Below are 14,638 nucleotides of genomic sequence, written 5' to 3'. Positions count from 1 at the left end.
GAGTGCTACTGCCCCAGTGTTATATGTTTCTAGTAATCATGTCTCCAGAAAGAAAATGTGTATAGATTTCTTTCTTTAAAGAGAAATGAAAGAGAAAGAGAGATAAGCACTGAGGTATCCATCAGCTCATCCCAGACATTAGTAAAGTGCTCCAACTTGTGTTTTACAGGAGAAATCCTAACAGTGGTTTCCTGCTTACATTCTCTGTTGGAAATCTTAATTTTAGTCCTTTCATTAGAAATGGTATAATAATATCTTTTGTTCTTTATACTGTACTTTGTTATACTACTAAGTTTGTGTACTCTTTATAAAGAGATGGGTACATCCAGAAGTACTAAATAAGTGATCATACATGGCTGCTTGTTATTTAAGCTATTTCATATTTATGTAACTGTTATGTCAAACAGGACTCACAGGGGGCAATGACATAACAACTTTAATTTTTCCCACAGTTGCTCCTACACTTCTGCTCTGTGGGGCAGTTCTGCTCCTGGAAGAAATCTCAGACACTTAATTCACCCAATTGTGTTTAATCAAAAATCTTCCAAACATTTGAATTCCTGAAACACTCCCAGTTTGGTTATTATTACATCCAGTTTTCCCATCAAAACTTCCAACTGTGTTCACAGCCAAGGCTTTGCCCCTTCCCCAGCTCAGGCCTGCTGGCATGGTCAGAGAAGCCCCAAGCTTGGCAGCCATCTCATGCTGATAGCTCTGAGTTCCCTGGAGACCCTCCATTCCCCACACCCCACCTCCCAACTGCCACTGGGGCTTTACCCTGCCTTTCTGGTGGGTCCAAGTGTATAACCCCTCCCTTAGCTCCTGGGCAGCCAGCTAGACCCCTCTGCCATCCTTTCAAATTTTTGCCAAGATCCAATTCACATATTTCCTATGCCATGAAACCTTTTTGATTCATAATCTCAAGATAGCTTCCTTTTCTCTGAACTCTGATAGCACGTCATGCCTTCCTGTACCATTTATCCCTTTATTCCTTGTATTTTAGTAATTTATGGCACAGTCTCCTGTTATCTCCCCTACTATACTCGGAACTTTTTGATAATGCTCATCATTCGTTTTTTTATTGCCCACAGTGTTGGGATTAAAAAAGAATATATTAAAATAAAAGTAAAGGCATTTATAAAATGTGTAGTTAGGTTATTATCATATTTAAAGTTCATGTTATATATGTAAACAACTATATAATTGAAGACAAGAAATTACTCAGGTATTGAATTTTGCTCATTTCATCAGGTTAAGAGGAAAAGGTAGATTTATATTTTATAATTTTATAGATATTTAAAAATGGAAACAAATACAGTCATTCAAAAGCAATTTATCTAAAATAATTTAAGCTGTTATATGAAGTAATTATCATATTTATTGTGTTATACCAAAGAGCAGACAGCAGATTATTTCCTTTACAAAAGGAACCCATATGTAAAAACTGTTGGGACTTCGGAACAGGTTTTTCATCATTTAATTTTTAAATATATTGAATACCTTCCTGACTTTTAAGAGCTTTTAGCATAAAAGGCCATTGCCTCCCTGTCTACCTTCCCTGTCTTCATGCAGAAGATAATTCATTTTTTTTACTTGATATTAGTGAGCATACAGACCCAGACTAAAACCCAGCTTATTATATATTTAAGAAATCATATTAAGGTGGCATTTGTGTCTTCTTTATAACAGCTGCACTGTGTTGCCAGATCCTTTATTTCATTATGTAAAATACAATGACATTGTTATTTCCCCCAGTCCAGTTAAAAATGGACAATGGTCAAACTATTTTCAGTAGCACCAAAGAAACTAAATATGAGAGTTCTAGGTTAATCTCATCATGATTTTTGAGACAGTTCAATGAAAAAATTCACTTCAGATATATTTAGGGTTTCATCTTTCATTGCTGTCCAGTGGGAGGTCTCCATTCCAACTCTTACCATTCTGTGAGTTCAGTCATTCTTTTCAAAGGTAGTTGTAGCACAGTTGAATAGCATGGGCTGACTGCTGGATATGCTTAGGGTGGTAGTTCTTGGCCATCCAGTAATTCTTTATTTACTTATCAAAACTGCATTGGCAATCATCCTTGGCAGAGAGGGAGTAAGAGAGGCTTTTACCTCACATATGAAGCCTCTTCCTGTTTATTGCAGATTGCAGCTTGTTCTGGTGAAAGGAGCCAGAATTGCTAGAGCTTCTAAGTTCATTCGCCCATTGGGAAGAATAATTTTATTTTGAGCTACCAAACAAAATAACTGTGAACCTACTGATGTTGAGATCAGGCCAGCTTTTAACCTACAGGATTCTGTTGGTGTCTTTTCATTCTGGGCTTTCATTGTATTCACTATTAAATGGTTTGGATACAAAAATTACCTGGAGAGACCTAAGATTTGTTTTTGATGGTGAATGTTGGACCAGGCTGCTGAAGCAGAGTGTGCAGCTGAACATGTGCGACACCAGTGTCCATTCTGCACTGATGCTCAGACTCCTCTTTAAAACACTCCGCCCACATTTATGTAGCTGTTACAAATAATACTCTCCTCCTTTAAGCAGCATAAAGATGGTGTTGCAGGCTGGGCATGGTGGCTCATGCCTGTTTTCTCAGCACTTTAGGAGGCTGAGATGGGAGGATCACTTGCTCAGGAGTTTGAGACTGGCCTGGGCAACATAGTGAGACTTCTGTCAAAAATTGGAAAAAAAAATCAGTTGGCTGTGGTGGCACATGGTTGTAGTGCCAGCTACTTGGGAGGCAGAGGCGAGAGGATTCTTTGAGCCCAGGGGTGGGGTGGGTGGGGAGGGCAGGGGGGATGGGGGAAGGCGGCAGGTCAAGGCTACAGTGAGCTATTATCGCACCACTGCACTCCAACCTGGGTAACGGAGCAAGATCCTGTCTCAAAAAACAAACAAACAACAACCAAAAAAAAAAACAGTGTTGCGTAAGTCACACTGTGGGTGAGGGCATAAATCTCCCCAATTCCCAAACTTCCAGACAGAAAATATATATTTTTCTGTATTTATGCATATATTTTGTACTTTGAGAATATCAGTGTTTAAAGGCACATGAAACAAACTACAACAATTATGAAACACAAAACAGGGTTCTGTTAGATTTGTGAGTATGTAAAAATGTCAAATATTTTCACCAACAGGAAATAAAAACAAAGCAAATAAAATTGATAAAACTATTATTAATCTCAAGGAAAAATCTGCCACTATCATATTCATGTAATCAGAGACTTTCCAGCGATTTTAGTCATGCTACACTTATGCCAGGAAACCCACTCAGATTAACACCAAATAACTCATCTCTTACCATATAGTCTTTATCTGGGTGTGTTTTCTCGTCATCTGGTATAATGGAAAGAGTGCCTTCTAAGCAGACAACCTTCTTTCAGTGGCTTGGCCTCTTACTTTCTATATGGGCCTTGGCAAGACACTGCCACTCTTCAAGCCTCAGTTTTTTCATCTGTAAAATGGGAGTCCAAGTTCATTATTCCTTTTCTGGAAGAAGAGTTTTAGAATTCAGGATTATTGGAGTTGCTTCCAAGATGGCCGAATAGGAACAGATCTGGTCTACAGCTCCCAGCAAGATCGACGCAGAAGACGATGATTTCTGCATTCTGCATTTCCAACTGAGGTACCTGGTTCATCTCACTAGGACTGGTTAGACAGTGGGTGCAGCCCATGGAGGGTGAGCCAAAGCAGGGTGGGGCATCGCCTCACTGGGGAAGCGCAAGGGGTCAGGGGGATTTCCCTTTCCTAGCCAAGGGAAGCTGTGAGTGACTGTATCTGGAGGAACGGTACACTCCTGCCCAAATACTGTGCTTTTCCTATGGTCTTCACAACCAGCAGACCAGGAGATTACCTCCTGTGCCTGGTGTGGCAGGTCCCACGCCCACGGAGCATTGCTCACTGCTAGTGCAGCAGCCTGAGATCGACCTGGGACCTTGGAGCTTGGTGGGGGCAGGGGCGTCCGCCATTGCTGAGGCTTGAGTAGCTGGTTCTGTGCTCACCGTGTAATCAAAGTGGCAGGGAAGCTCAAACTGGGTGGAACCCACTTCAGCTCAGCAAGGCTTACTGCCTCTCTAGATACCACCTCTAGGGCAGGGCATATCTGAACAAAAGGCAGCAGACGACTTCTGCAGACTTAAACGTCCCTGCCTGACAGCTCTGAAGAGAGCAGTGGTTCTCCCAGCACTGCATTTGAGATCCAATAATGGACAGACTGCCTTCTCAAGTGGGTCCCTGACCCCTGTGTAGCCTGTCTGGGAGACACCTCCCAGTAGGGACTGACAAACACCTCATACAGGTGGGTGCCCCTCTGAGATGAAGCTTCCAGAGGAAGGATCAGGCAGCAATACTTGCTGTTCAGCAGCCTTCGCTGGTGATACTCAGGCAAACAGGGTCTGGAGTGGACCTCCAGCAAACTCCAACAGACCTGCAGCAGAGGGGCCTGTTAGAGGGAAAACTAACAAACAGGAAGGAATAGCATCAACATCAACGAAAAGGACATCTACACCAAAACCCCATCTCTAGGTCACCAACATCAAAGACCAAAGGTAGATAAAACCACAAAGATGAGGAGAAACCAGAGCAGAAAGGCTGAAGATTCCGAAAACCAGAAGGCCTCTTCTCCTCCAAAGGAACATAACTCCTCACCAGCAAGGGAACAAAACTGGATAGAGAATGAGTTTGACGAGTTGTGACAGAAGTAGGCTTCAGAAGGTTGGTAGTAACACACTTCTCTGAGCTAAAGAAGCATGTTCTAACCCATCACAAAGAAGGTAAAAACCTTGAAAAAAGCTTAGATGAATGGCTAACTAGAATAACCAGTGTAGAGAAGACCTTAAATGACCTGATGGAGCTGAAAACCACAGTACAAGAACTTTGAGAAGCATACACAAGCTTCAGTAGCCTATTCGATCAAGCAGAAGAAAGGATATCAGTGATTGAAGACCAAATTAATGAAATAAAGCGAGAAGACAAGATTAGAGAAAAAAGAGTGAAAAGAAATGAACAAAGCCTCCAAGAAATATGGGACTATGTGAAAATACCAAATCTACATCTGATTGGTATACCTGAAAGTGACAGGGAGAATGGAACCAAGTTAGAAAACACTTTTCAGGGTATTATCCAGGAGAACTTCCCCAACCTAGCAAGGTAGGCCAACATTCAAATTCAGGAAATACAGAGAACACCACAAAGATACACCTCGAGAAGAGCAACCCCAAGACACATAGTTGTCAGATTCACCAAGGTTGAAATGAAGGAAAAAATGTTAAGGGCAGCCAGAGAGAAAGGTCGGGTTACCCACGAAGGGAAGTCCATCAGACTAACAGCGGATCTCTCTGCAGAAACCCTACAAGCCAGAAGAGAGTGGGGGCCAATATTCAACATTCTTTTTTTTTTTTTTTGGCTTAAAAACAGCAAAAATTTATTCTCCACAGTTCTGGAGGCTGGGAAATCCAAGATAAAGGCCCTGGCAGACATAGTGTCTGGTGAGGGCTGGCTTTGTGTTCACAGATGGATAGCCATCATCTCACTGTGTCCACATGGCAGAAGGGGCGAATGAGCTCTCTGGGGCTCTTTTCTAGGAGGGATCCACCCTCCTGACCTCATTACCTTCCAAAGGCCTCACCTCTCGATACCATCAAACACTGGGGTTCAGTTTTCTTTTTTTTTTATTTTTATTTTTATTTTTTTATTGATCATTCTTGGGTGTTTCTCACAGAGGGGGATTTGGCAGGGTCATAGGACAATAGTGGAGGGAGGGTCAGCAGATAAACAAGTGAACAAAGGTCTCTGGTTTTCCTATGCAGAGGACCCTGCGGCCTTCCGCAGTGTTTGTGTCCCTGGGTACTTGAGATTAGGGAGTGGTGATGACTCTTAACGAGCATGCTGCCTTCAAGCATCTGTTTAACAAGCACATCTTGCACCACCCTTAATCCATTTAACCCTGAGTGGACACAGCACATGTTTCAGAGAGCACAGGGTTGGGGGTAAGGTCACCGATCAACAGGATCACAAGGCAGAAGAATTTTTCTTAGTACAGAACAAAATGAAAAGTCTCCCGTGTCTACCTCTTTCTACACAGACATGGCAACCATCCGATTTCTCAATCCTTTCCCCGCCTTTCCCCCCTTTCTATTCCACAAAACCGCCATTGTCATCATGGCCCGTTCTCAATGAGCTGTTGGGTACACCTCCCAGACGGGGTGGTGGCTGGGCAGAGGGGCTCCTCACTTCCCAGTAGGGGCAGCCAGGCAGAGGCGCCCCTCACCTCCCGGACGGGGCGGCTGGCCGGGCGGGGGGCTGACCCCCCCACCTCCCTCCCGGACGGGGCGGCTGGCCGGACAGAGGGGCTCCTCACTTCCCAGTAGGGGCGGCCGGGCAGAGGCGCCCCTCACCTCCCGGACGGGGCGGCTGGCCGGGCAGGGGGCTGACCCCCCCCACCTCCTTCCCGGACGGGGTGGCTGGCCGGGCGGGGGGCTGAACCCCCCACCTCCCTCCCGGACGGGGTGGCTGGCCAGGCCGGGGGCTCACACCCCCACCTCCCTCCCGGACGGGGCGGCTGGCCGGGCGGGGGGCTGAACCCCCCCACCTCCCTCCCAGACGGGGCGGCTGGCCGGGCGGGGGGCTGACCCCCCCACCTCCCTCCCGGACGGGGCGGCTGGCCGGGCAGAGGGGCTCCTCACTTCCCAGTAGGGGCGGCCTGGCAGAGGCGCCCCTCACCTCCCAGACGGGGCGGCTGGCCGGGCGGGGGGCTGACCCCCCACCTCCCTCCCGGACGGGGCGGCTGGCCGGACAGAGGGGCTCCTCACTTCCCAGTAGGGGCGGCTGGGCAGAGGCGCCCCTCACCTCCCGGACGGGGCGGCTGGCCGGGCAGGGGGCTGACCCCCCCCACCTCCTTCCCGGACGGGGCGGCTGGCCGGGCAGAGGGGCTCCTCACTTCCCAGTAGGGGCGGCCGGGCAGAGGCACCCCTCACCTCCCAGACGGGGCGGCTGGCTGGGCAGGGGGCTGACCCCCCTACCTCCCTCCCGGACAGGGAGGCTGGCCGGGCAGAGGGGCTCCTCACTTCCCAGTAGGGGCGGCCGGGCAGAGGTGCCCCTCACCTCCCGGACGGGGTGGCTGGCCGGGCGGGGGGCTGACCCCCCCACCTCCCTCCCGGTCAGGGCAGCTGGCCTGGCAGGGGACTGACCCCACCACCTCCCTCCCGGACGGGGCGACTGGCCGGGCGGGGGGATGACCCCCCCCACCTCCCTCCCGGACGGGGCGGCTGGCCGGGCGGGGGGCTGACCCCCCCACCTCCCTCCCGGATGGGGTGGCTGGCCTGGCGGGGGCTGACCCCCACCTCCCTCCCGGATGGGGTGGCTGCCGGGCAGAGACGCTCCTCATTTCCCAGACGGGGTGGCTGCCGGGCGGAGGGGCTCCTCACTTCTCATATGGGGCGGTTGCCAGGCGGAGGGTCTCCTCACTTCTCAGACGGGGCGGCTGGGCAGAGACGCTCCTCACCTCCCAGACCGGGTCGCGGCCGAGTAGAGGCGCTCCTCACATCCCAGACGGGGCGGCGGGGCAGAGGCGCTCCCCACATCTCAGACGATGGGCGGCCGGGCAGAGACGCTCCTCACTTCCTAGATGGGATGGCGGCCAGGAAGAGGCACTCCTCACTTCCTAGATGGGATGGCGGCCGGGAAGAGGCGCTCCTCACTTCCTAGATGGGATGGCGGCCGGGCAGAGACGCTCCTCACTTTCCAGACTGGGTAGCCAGGCAGAGGGGCTCCTCACGTCCCAGACGATGGGCGGCCAGGCAGAGACGCTCCTCACTTCCCAGACGGGGTGGCAGCCGGGCAGAGGCTGCAATCTCGGCACTTTGGGAGGCCAAGGCAGGCGGCTGGGAGGCGAGCCGAGATCACGCCACTGCACTCCAGCCTGGGCACCATTGAGCACTGAGTGAACCAGACTCCGTCCGCAATCCCGGCACCTCGGGAGGCCGAGGCTGCAATCGCAGGCACTCGGCAGGCTGAGGCAGGAGAATCAGGCAGGGAGGCTGCAGTGAGCTGAGATGGCAGCAGTACAGTCCAGCTTCGGCTCGGCATCAGTGGGAGACCATGGAAAGAGAGGGAGAGGGAGACAGTGGGGAGAGGGAGAGGGAGAGGGAGAGCCAATATTCAAAATTCTTAAAGAAAAGAATTTTCAACGCAGAATTTCATATCCAGCCAAACTAAGCTTCATAAGTGAAGGAGAAATAAAATACTTTACAGACAAGCAAATGCTGAGAGATTTTGTCACCACCAGGCCTGCCTTACAAGAGCTCCTGAAGGAAGCACTAAACATGGAAATGAACAACCAGTACCAGCCACTGCAAAAGCATGACAAATTGTAAAGACCATCAACGCTATGAAGAAACTGCATCAATTAATGGGCAAAATAATCAGGTAGCACCATAATGACAGGATCAAATTCACACCTAACAATATTAACCTTAAATGTAAATGAGCTAAATGCCCAAATTAAAAGACACAGACTGGCAAATTAGATAAAGAGTCAAGACCCATCATTGTGCTGTATTCAGGAGACCCGCCTCATGTGCACAGACACACATAGGCTCAAAATAAAGGGATGGAGGAAGATCTACCAAGCAAATGGAAAGCAAAAAAAAAAAAAAAGCAGGGGTTGCAATCTTAGTCTCTGATAAAACAGACTTTAAAACAACAAAGATCAAAAGAGACAAAGAAGGCCATTACATAATGGTAAAGGGATCAATGCAACAAGAAGAGTTAACTATCCTAAATATATATGCACCCAATACAGGAGCACCCAGATTCATAAAGCAAGTTCTTAAAGACCTACAAAGAGACTTAGACTCCCACACAGTAATAATGGGAGACTTTAACACCCCACTGTTAATATTAGACAGATCAACAAGACAGAAAATTAACAAGGATATCCAGGACTTGAACTCAACTCTGGAACAACCAGACCTAATAGACATCTACAGAACTCTCCACCCCAAATCAACAGAATATACATTCTTCTCAGCACCACATCGCACTTATTCTAAAATTGACCACGTAATTGGAAGTAAAACACTCCTCAGCAAATGTAAAAGAAAAGAAATCACACAAACTGCCTCTCAGACCACAGTGCAAGCAAATTAGAACTCAGGATTAAGAAACTCACTCAAAACCACACAACTACATGGAAACTGAACAACCTGCACCTGAATGACTACTGGGTAAATTACGAAATTAAGGCAGAAATAAAGATGTTCTTTGAAACCAACGAGAACAAAGACACGATATACCAGAATCTCTGGGACACATTTAAAGCAGTGTGTAGAGGAAAATTTATAGCACTAAATGCCCACAAGAGAAAGCAGGAAAGATCTAAAATTGACACCCTAACATCACAATTGAAAGAACTAGAGAAGCAAGAGCAAACAAATTCAAAAGCTAGCAGAAGACAATAAATAACTAAGATCAGAGCAGAACTGAAGGAGATAGAGACACGAAAAACCCTTCAAAAAATCAATGAATCCAGGAGCTGGCTTTTTGAAAAGATCAACAAAATTGAGAGACCGCCTGCAAGACTAATAAAGAAGAAAAGAGAGAAGAATCAAATAGATGCAAAATAAAATGATAAAGGGGATATCACCATCGATCCCACAGAAATACAAACTACCATCAGAGAATACTATAAACACCTCTACACAAATAAACTACAAAATCTAGAAGAAATGGATAAATTCCTGGACAAATACGCTCTTTGAAGACTAAACCAGGAAGAAGTTGAATCTCTGAATAGACCAATAACAGGTTCTGAAATTGAGGCAATAATTAATAGCCTACCAATCAAAAAAGTCCAGGACAAGATGGATTCCCAGCTGAATTCTACCAGAAGTACAAAGAGGAGCTGGTACCATTCCTTCTGAAGCTATTCCGATCAGTAGAAAAAGAGGGAATCCTCCCTAACTCATTTTATGAGGCCAGCATCATCCTGATACCAAAGTCTGGCAGAGACACAACAAAAAAAGAGAATTTTAGGCCAATATCCGTGATAAATATCGATGCAAAAATCCTTAATAAAATACTGGCAAACCGAATGCAGCAGCACATCAAAAAGCTTATCCACCACCAGCAAGTTGGCTTCATCCCTGGGATGGAAGGCTGGTTCAACATACGCAAATCAATAAACGTAATCCATCACATAAACAGAACCAGTGACCAAAACCACATGATTATCTCAATAGATACAGAAAAGGCCTTCAACAATATCCAACAGCCTTTCATGCTAAAAAACTTTCAGTAAACGAGGTATTAATGGAATGTATCTCAAAATAATAAGAGCTTTATGACAAACCCACAGCTAATGTCATACTGAATGGGCAAAAACTGGAAGCATTCCCATTGAAAGCCAGCACAAGACAAGGATGCCGTCTGTTGCCACTCCTATTCAAAATAGTATTGGAAGTTCTGGCCAGGACAATGAAGCAAGAGAAAGAAATAAAGTGTATTCAATTAGGAAAAGAGGAAGTCAAATTGTCTTTGTTTGCAGATGACGTGATTGTATATTTAGAAAACCCCATCATCTGAGCCCAAAATCTCGTTAAGCTGATAAGCAACTTCAGCAAAGTCTCAGGATACAAAATCAATGTGCAAAAACCACAAGCATTCCTATACACCAATAACAGACAAACAGAGAGCCAAATCATGAATGAACTCCCATTCACAATTACTACAAAGAGAGTAAAATACCTAGGAATCCAACTTACAAGGGTAGTGAAGGACCTCTTCAAGGAGAACTACAAACCACTCCTCAATGAAATAAAAGAGGACACAAACAAATGGAAGAACATTCCATGCTCATGGATAGGAGGAATCAATATCCTGAAAATGGCCATACTGCCCAAGGTAATTGGTAGATTGAATGCTATCCCTATCAAACTAACACTGACTTTCTTCACAGAATTGGAAAAAACTACTTTAAATTTCATATGGAACAAAAAAGAGCCCACATAGCCAAGACAATCCTAAGCAAAAAGAGCAAAGCTGGAGGCATCACGCTACCTGACTTCAAACTATGCTACAAGGCTACAGTAACCAAAACAGTGTGGTACTGATATCAAAACAGATATAGACCAATGGAACAGAACAGAGACCTCAGAAATAACACCACACATCTACCACCATCTAATCTTTGACAAACCTGAGAAAAACAAGCAATGGGGAAAGGATTCCCTATTTAATAAATGGTGCTGGGAAAACTGGCTAGCCATATGTAGAAGTTGAAACTAGATCCCTTTCTTACATCTTAGACAAAAATTAACTGAAGATGGATTAAAGACTTAAATGTTAGGCCCAAAACCATAAAAACCCTAGAAGAAAACCTAGGCAATACCATTTAGGACATAGGCATGGGCAAAGACTTCATAACTAAAACACCAAAAGCAATGGCAACAGCAGCCAAAATAGACAAATGGGATCTAATTAAACTAAAGAGCTTCTGCACAGCAAAAGAAACTATCATCAGAGTGAACAGGCAACCTACAGAACGGGAGAAAATTTTTGCAATCTACTCATCTGACAAAGGGCTAATATCCAGAATCTACAAAGATCTTAAACAAATTTACAAGAAAAAAACAACCGCGTAAAAAGTGGGCAAAGGTATGAATGGACACTTTTCAAAAGAAGACATTTATGCAGCCAACAGACATATGAAAAAAAGCTCATCATCACTGGTCATCAGAGAAATGCAAATCAAAACCACAATGAGATACCATCTCACACCAGTTAGAAGGGCGATCATTAAAAAGTCAGGAAACAACAGATTCTGGAGAGGATGTAGAGAAATAGGAACGCTTTTACACTGTTGGTGGGACTGTAAACTAGTTCAACCATTGTGGAAGACAGTGTGGCGATTCCTCAAGGATCTAGAACTAGAAATACCGTTTGACCCAGCCATCCCATTACTGAGTGTATACCCAAAGGATTATAAATCATGCTACTATAAAGACACATGTACACTTTTGTTTATTGCGGCACTATTCACAATAGCAAAGACTTGGAACCAACCCAAATGCCCATCAATAATAGACTGGATAAAGAAAATATGGCACATGTATACCATGGAATGCTATGCAGCCATAAAAAAGGATGAGTTCATGTCCTTTGTAGGGACATGGATGAAGCTGGAAACCATCATTTTCAGCAAAATATCACAAAGACAGAAAACCAAACACCACATGTTCTCACTCATAAGTGGGAGTTGAACAATGAGAACACATGGACACAGGGAGGGGAATATCACACACCAGGGCCTGTTGGCAGGTGGGGGGCTGGGGGAGGGATAGCGTTAGGAGAAATACTTAAATGACGAGTTGATAGGTGCAGCAAACCAACATGGCACATATATACCTATGTAACAAATCTGTATATTGTGCACATGTACCCTAGAACTTAAAGTATAATAATAATAAAGAAAAAAATAGAATTCTGGGTTATTTTTAGTATTTTTATTTTTGAAAGATAACATGATACATAAATATATATAATCAAAGTGATATATATATGTTACCTTTTTAAAATCAAAATTCTAAAAATAGGGCGCTATGTATATAAATATATAAAAATATGTATAACATATATAAATGTTTTATAACACCCCCAGTGGGGTCTAGAACAGTACCCTATGATCAAACATATTAGTAACTCTTCAGTAAAACGTACAAACATTTACACTTAGTGGGATAAATAAAGATCGTCAACTGGTCAGGTTTGTCATCAAAACTTGCATTTTTCAGAGCTTTTGGATAAATGATGGTGAGCCTGCACTAACCCCTACTTTAGGAGTGTGTGTGTTCAGCAAAGAGCAGTTACTGCCCCAATAGTTGCTGGTGTTTTTACTTAAATTAATGGCAGATAATGTGGATCTCATCTTTTACGAAAATTGGAATGTGAATAAAGAAATTCTACTCAATATACAACTTTGATTCCTACTAGACTTTATAAAAGACCATGTGATACTTTAAAAACAGTGGTGAAATTCACTCTTCAAGAAGATAATACTCACAGGAGGGCATAAATGCCTTCTTGAGTAATTTTAGATCCAGATATGTTTGTTCTGAGATGATTGATAAGATCAGAATTATAGATTTAGAATAGGAAATGAGGTTTCCATTACATACAGTTAAAATTAGTACCAAGACATTTTTAGCTTTTTCCCTTTTTGCTCATAAGTCTTACTTGAGGGGATAAAATCAATCACTTCATTTGTTCAGCTAGTGTGGCTGAACTCCCTGAAGTGACTTATGTTTATGCTAAATTTTGCTTGCTAGTTTATGCTCCATGTGACCTCAGCCCAACAGTTTTCAGCATGTGTTATGCCAGGAAGAGTGTGAGTTGTCTCCCAAGAAGTTTTAACAGTAATAAAATACCAGAGTTTGTAAATTACTTAATCAAAAAGTAAATGGGGTAAGAACTTCAGGTTACCCTATGGTAATCTCACGGTCAGTTTGTTAGGTTCTTTTTTTTTTTTTTTTTTTTTGACATGGAGTCTCACTGTTGTCGCCCAGGCTGGAGTACAATGGCACAATCTTGGCTTACTGCAACCTCTGCCTCCCAGGTTCAAGCAATTCTCCTGCCTCGGCCTCTCAAGTAGTTGGGATTACAGGTATGTGCCACCATGCCTGGCTAATTTTGTATTTTTAGTAGAGAGTTTCACCATGTTGGCTAGGCTGGTCTCAAACTCCTGATCTCAAGTGATCTGCCCGCGTCAGCCTCCCAAAGTGCTGGGATTACAGGTGTGAGCCACCGTGCCTGGTCACTTTGTTAGGTTCTAATATACCTTCCTAAATGGAAGAGAAAGTGTGGGCACAGTGTAGGAGTGTGTTTTGAATGAATATCATCCATCGTGTTCTAGCAGAAGACTATTTTTTCCTTTTAAGAGCCTCTTTTCTAGCATATTTGCCTGTTACTGAAAGTATAGAGATGTAAATCTTTAAGTATATGTTTTATGTTACATTTGGAAACTGTAATTTTTAAAAGTCCACTTCATGCTGGTAGCTGTTTGATCTTTATTGTGGTAAAATATACATAACATAATATACATAATTTATCGTTTTAACCATTTTTAAGTATAGCTCTCATTTTTATTTATTTTTAATTTTTCTTTGTGTGTGGGGTTTTCTAATGAAAACCAGAAAACATGCTAGACAAATTCTGAAAGAGCTGGAACACTTAAGTGTATAGTTCTGTAGCATTAAGTGTATTCACCTTGTGCCAGCATCACCACCATCTATCTACAGAACTTTTCCTCTTCCCCAGCTGAAACTCTAAACCCATTTATAGTAACTCTGAACTCTCCATTCTTTCTTCCAGCCCCTGGCAAGCATGATTCTTTCTGTCTCTCACATTTGACTATTCTGGGTAACTCATATAAATGGAATCATACAATACTTGTCCCTCTCCGACTGGCTTATTTCACTTGGCGTAATGTCCTCAGTATCAGAATTTTCTTCCTTTTTAAGGCTGAATAATTTCCCACTGTATGTGGAAACCATATACCACAGTTTGCTTATCCATTCATTCTTTGATGGACACTTGGATTGTTTCTACCTTGCGGTTCTTGTGAATAATGTCGTTGCTA

General features: G+C 44.3%; 1 protein-coding gene and 1 non-coding gene across 51 annotated transcripts in view; one reads left to right on the top strand and one right to left on the bottom strand.

The window, feature by feature from the left end:
- NRCAM (neuronal cell adhesion molecule) overlaps positions 1-14,638 on the top strand; it is a 314,922-nt gene that overhangs the window by 177,705 nt on the left and 122,579 nt on the right. The window lies entirely within an intron of this gene.
- On the bottom strand, positions 14,170-14,231 carry LOC112209883 (U7 small nuclear RNA). Its single transcript, XR_002944875.2, has one exon. It is a non-coding gene; the product is annotated as a U7 small nuclear RNA (small nuclear RNA).

Source organism: Pan troglodytes, chromosome 6 (genome assembly GCF_028858775.2).
Source record: "Pan troglodytes isolate AG18354 chromosome 6, NHGRI_mPanTro3-v2.0_pri, whole genome shotgun sequence".
Lineage (NCBI taxonomy): Eukaryota > Metazoa > Chordata > Mammalia > Primates > Hominidae > Pan > Pan troglodytes.
This window is presented reverse-complemented; position numbering and strand designations above follow the sequence as displayed.